The sequence below is a fragment of the Heptranchias perlo genome, chromosome 13, assembly GCF_035084215.1.
Source record: "Heptranchias perlo isolate sHepPer1 chromosome 13, sHepPer1.hap1, whole genome shotgun sequence".
NCBI classification, from domain to species: domain Eukaryota; kingdom Metazoa; phylum Chordata; class Chondrichthyes; order Hexanchiformes; family Hexanchidae; genus Heptranchias; species Heptranchias perlo.
Genome location: NC_090337.1, coordinates 59,042,343 through 59,048,342, shown reverse-complemented (window position 1 = coordinate 59,048,342; position 6,000 = coordinate 59,042,343). Strand labels below are relative to the sequence as shown.

General features: G+C 46.2%; 1 protein-coding gene across 1 annotated transcript in view; it reads left to right on the top strand.

The window, feature by feature from the left end:
• Positions 1-318: 318 nt before the first annotated feature.
• Positions 319-6,000, top strand: part of wdr53 (WD repeat domain 53) — a 31,463-nt gene continuing 25,781 nt past the window's right edge. Inside the window, exon 1 of the mRNA XM_067995555.1 lies at positions 319-431. The gene's annotated coding sequence lies outside the window, so the exon portion shown is untranslated. The remainder of the gene's footprint in view (positions 432-6,000) is intronic.

The window sequence follows — 6,000 nt, the reverse complement described above, 5'->3', positions numbered from 1 at the left end:
TAGTATTACTGTGACCATTATAAGTTTCAGTATTATTGACCATACCAAATGTTACTAATAATCTCCAGAATCCAAATGGTACAACATCATAGCATTAGTTAGGTTTAACCCAAAACTCGTATTAAAATTCAGTTTTCAAGGTTACGATATATGCTTGACAGAGTTCAAAGTGCAAAGTAGCACTAGTGTGCTTTCAAGTTGTCTCCAACTTTGATATTAATTACAAACGATTTAACCTCTTTTATGTAGTTGCAGATTAGCTGGAGTGTCAAACAGTTCAGCCAGTTTCCATAAGGCATTAATGTGGATTTTGTCAAACTGTTTCAGTGTCTTTACGCTTGGTAATGTACATCTTTCAAAATCTTCAAGACTTCTTTTGATGCTCCAAAACCAGCTCTTAAAAGCCTTCCCAAAAATCTTCTTCAACTTAGGTGAGTGATATTGAGTTCTAAGTATTTTAAGATATTATAATGGAGCAACACGTCAGGCTATTGGACCAATCATAGCAAATAAAGGTCCTGTCAATCATTTTTAAAGAGACAATTCTACTGGAGAGAACGGGGGGAACTTTAACCACCCCCCCCCCCCACCAGGACTGATAGGAGAGGGGTGGGGAGGGGGTTAAAAATTCAAAAATAGTGACCCCGACCCCAACGCATACACTTCAGTTTTAACGGAGGCGGGTTGGGGGATGTGCGGCTAACCTGCTCTCCATAGGCTGGTCCGTAATTTAAATATTTTAATGAGGCTGCATGCCTCAAATTTTACTTCCCTTTTAAATTTAATGGTTGCGGGCTGGGTTTCCCAGAACTTGGAAACCCGGCAGCTGAAGGGGGATGAGAACAACCGGAACCAGCAGTTAAGTGCCTTTCCTGCACTGTTTGTGCTCCAGGATGATCAGAAGTGCTCCCCGCCAGCGTCCCAAACAAACCTGCTTCATTCCCAACCTGCTATCTGATGCTCCTCCCCCACGATTGGCCTCCCTCCTCATGATCCGATGCCCCCCACAATCTCTCCACCGATGCACGATCTCTCCCGACCTTCCATCCACGATCACTCCTGACCTTCCATCCACAATCTCACCTCTGACCTCTAATCTCTCCCAACCTTCCATCCACGATCTCTCCCGACCTTCCATCCACGATCTCTCCTGACCTTCCATCCACAATCTCACCTCTGACCTCTAATCTCTCCCAACCTTCCATCCACGATCTCTCCTCCCAATCTCTCCCAACCTTCCATCCACCAACTCTCCCCCGAACTTCCATCCACGATCTCTCCTGATCTTCCATTCACGAACTCTCATTCTGATCTCTAATCTCTCCCGACCTTCTATCCACAATCTCACCTCCCACTCTCCGATCTCTCCCGATCTTCCATCCACTATCTCTCCCCCGACCTTCCATCCACAATTTCACCTCTGAACTCCAATCTCTCCTGACCTTCCATCCACGATCTTACCTCTGACCTCTAATCTCTCCCAACCTTCCATCCATGATCTCACCTCCGAACTTCCATCCACGATCTCTCCTCTCAATCTCCGATCTCTCCCGACCTCACCTTCGACCTCCAATCACTCCCAACCTTCCATTCACGATCTCTCCTCACGATCTCCGATCCACGATCTCACCCCGACCTCCAATCAGTCCCGACCTTCCATCCACGATCTCACCCCGACTTACCCTGGCCTCCACAATCTCCACCCCGGCCTCCACGATCTCTCCCTCCCTCCCTCCTTCCTCTCCGCTCCACTTCCCAGCTGTGGCCAACAGCTCAGGCCTTTCTGCCTGGCAGCCAGCCAGCCTCTCAATCTGGCTGGTTGCCAGTTGGGAAAAGGAGAAAAAAAATTGAAACGAGGACCTGCCATTAAAATCATCAGGACCTCCATGTTACCCGCATTTCCGGGTTTCCCAGCCGCTACAACCCACCCCCACTCCCTCCCCGTCTCCCTGTAAATATCGGGACCGATGTGTCTGAAAAACTAGATTCTGAAATATTCGTGTAAAACCTTCATTTTACTTTGTTTTGTTGATTTAACCACAGTCTGTTATCAGTCACAACCAGGAGAATAAAGACTTTTGCTTGTATTTGTTGAGTTAACTTTTATCTGTACAAACCTTAATGTAACTGGCTACAAGACCAAAGAGAATAAATCCCTTTGTCCTTCGTTCCACTAGACAGACATGCCCTGGAAAGCCCAAGCCATCAAGTTCACTTTATCTATAAAGTTATCCATAAATCTTGTCATCCAACACAGGACATTTCATTTGTTCATCAGTATTAACTGAATTTATTTGAAAAGCTTAACCCTCCAATTCAACCTATAAATTGAGCTCCATTTACAATAATAATGGCACAGAAGCGATTTTGATATCGGGCCAATATCGGCCGGGGAGAAGACAGTGCAATCGTGCCACAATGACCATCTCCAACAAGAGAGAGTCTAACCACCTCCCCTTGACATTCAACAGCATTACCATCGCCGAATCCCCCACCATCAACATCCTGGGGGTCACCATTGACCAGAAACTTAACTGGACCAGCCATATAAATACTGTGGCTACAAGAGCAGGTCAGAGGCTGGGTATTCTGTGGTGAATGACTCACCTCCTGACTCCCCAAAGCCTTTCCACCATCTACAAGGCACAAGTCAGGAGTGTGATGGAATACTTTCCACTTGCTTGGATGAGTGCAGCTCCAACAACACTCAAGAAGCTCGACACCATCCAGGACAAAGCTGCCCGCTTGACTGGCACCCCATCCACCACCCTAAACATTCACTCCCTTCACTACCGGCGCACAGTGGCTGCAGTGTGTACCATCCACAGGATGCACTGCAGCAACTCACCACGGCTTCTTCGACAGCACCTCCCAAACCCACGACCTCTACCACCTAGAAGGACAAGAGCAGCAGGCACATGGGAACAACACCACCTGCACGTTCCCCTCCAAGTCACACACCATCCCGACTTGGAAATATATCGCCGTTCCTTCATCGTCGCTGGATCAAAATCCTGGAACTCCCTAACAGCACAGTGGGAGAACCTTCACCACACGGACAGCAGCGGTTCAAGAAGGCGGCTCACCACCACCTTCTAAAGGGCAATTAGGGATGGGCAATAAATGCTGGCCTTGCCAGCGACGCCCACATCCCATGAACTAATAAAAAAAACACATGCCCAATGTCCTTGGCGAGAGGCCCAAACCATTTTGATGGCCGGGCTTCATCTGCATGGGTTTATTCCAGAGGATTAAGAGATTCTTGAGATGCTGACAGTGATCATGAGGGAATCAATGGACACTGGGTAAGTCCTGCCAAGTTGGAACCAACATTAGAATCAGTACCCAGTTTAAAAAAAGTGATAAAACATAGACAACTAGCAACCCATTAATATGACATCAATAACTGGTAATATAATGGAATTGATTATCTGGAGCAAACTTGATTGCTAGCTTACCACAGAAGTAAACCAACACATTGGCAGAACAGGAAAATCCTTGACTAATCTTCTTGACTTTTCGAAGAAGTGACATCCTGAGTGAAGTGTGGAAAGCCTTACTGTATGGCAGGGTCAATTTTGGTCTTCTTACACCCCATTTACGCCGGGAAAGTGGCAGAAGTGTTCGGATTGCGGAGTAGGATTTGGTCCCGACCATGTGTTGCTGGTTTCGGGGGCCACTCAATTTTTGAGGGAGATTTTTGGACATGCAAAGCACCCAACCTAAACAGGCAAGAGCATCATGAATGGATGCAAATCAGGATCACATGGCGTACTTCAGCTATGATTTCCTGACCTTCTCACATCAATAACACCACGACATGATACTGTCAACAAACTATGGACGGTAGAAGATCCGAGCCATGTATTTTCGAATGGTATTTAAAGGGATCAGGAGCTGCTTTCAGGTACTGCTTTATGTAGCTTGATTATTAATTTCCCTTACAATTCCTGCAGGTGTATTACTTGATATTATAGGCTCTGTACTGTAAAGGAGGTTTCAGTATTCAAGTTGTCAGATTTTAGAAAGTTACATCACAACCCGATTTCTTCACAGGTGTAGTTATACCTCAAAGTAGGATTTAAAAGAAAAGGAGGAAGGAGGAGACAGTGCTGCATCTGGAAGGCCAGCAAGTAGAAGTAGGTGTGCTCACAGAAATCCTTCGCTCCCGAATGTCTAGGCTCAGTAGAACATACTGCAGTTATCTGAGGAACAATGTACGAAGTCACTTTGCTTCTTCAGCGAGGCAGTAACAGAATTGTGTCACATCCTGCAAGAAGACATACAGCCAACTGCCAGAGTAAACACGGCACTCTGTTGTAGTTGAGATCACTGAACTTTGAACTTTTTTGCCTCCAGCTCTTTCCAGGATGCTAGAGATATCAGTAACGTCAGCCAATCTGCAGTCCACATTAATATTGAACAAATCACTGATGCCTTGTTTGCTACAGATAACACATTCATGACCTTTCCCATCCAAAAGCAACAGTATAAGGCTCTGGGGTTTGCTAAGAATACAGGACTCACCCAAGGTCTAGCACGTCACCCTGTATACTCCTGCCCACAATGCTGCCATCTTCATACATTACAAAGGATAAAGGTTCAACTGATGTGTGATGACCAGCAGCACATCATCCATTCCCCCATTGTTTGACCCTGCACAGCAGGTCCAAGGCTGGCTCCTTGGAGACAACGGCCATCCCCTGCATACCTGGCTGATGACACCTCCGAGAAATCTTTACTCTGTTGTGGAACTCTGATGCAATCGGATCCATACTTGGATAAAAGTCCTCATTGAGCAGACCATTGGAGTGCTGAGTCAACAATTCAGCTGCCTGAACAGGTCTACTGGCTTCCCCCAATACAGCCCGCTTAAAGTGTCCCATGTTATCATGGTGCGATATATGCTGCATAACTTTGCTGTGTAACGAGGACACGGAGCTACCACTGAATGAGGACCTTCAGCCTTAAGATGCTGACAGCTTGGAGAATACTGAGGAAATGGAGGGGGTCCAGTAGCTGTCTGCTGTCAGAGCTCTTTGTCAGCTGCTGACTAAAGAAAACTTCAGCTGAAGAATCCCTGCTCTCCTGCATTAACATCACTTCAAACTTGTCCCAGTGCTTCCACATGACAGGCAATAACAACTGCCCAACTACCAAAACTGTTAATAATGCCACATCACATTCCAATGTCACAAGCCAGTACAAGCATACTGTCTGAACACTAATCCTACAATGCTGAGATGAGGAGAAACTTCTTCACTCAGAGGGTAGTAGGTCTGTGGAATTTGCTGCCCCAGGAAGCTGTGGAAGCTACATCATTAAATAAATTTAAAACAGAAATCGACAGTTTCCTAGAAGTAAAGGGAATTAGGGGTTACGGGGAGCGGGCAGGAAATTGGACATGAATTTAGATTTGAGGTTAGGATCAGATCAGCCATGATCTTATTGAATGGTGGAGCAGGCTCGAGGGGCCGATTGGCCTACTCCTGCTCCTATTTCTTATGTTCTTATGTTCTTAATGCAAATAGCATTATGGGTTACTAACAATAAGACCTGTCTACTTTTTGTCAGGCCAGTCTGTGCGGCCAGTGCACTTTTACCTTTACGGGTGCTTACTCAAGGTCCTCTCGCAGTGAGGTAAGCTGCTAAGATTCAATAAATGGCTCGAGATGTTTGTGGTTGGTGGCCTCTGTAAGCTCATGCCTGAGAGGTCCCAGCTGTAGCCTGCAACAACTTGGCAAATGCCACGGCATGCTGGCCCAACGTACCTTCTGGCAGCAGAACAGGCATTGGTTGAGGGGTCACAAGGTTATAAAGGTTTTGTTATCATCAGAGAAAGCACCATCTTCCATTTCCATTCCATGACTGTCCCTGTTGTTTGTCAACAATACTAATGATCTGCAGGAGAGCAGACTGTAGGAGATTATTGAACTGAGCAAAGTCCCTATTGAAGTTGGAGGAGGTGAATGAGTCCAGGGCCTGCACGACTCCAGTATA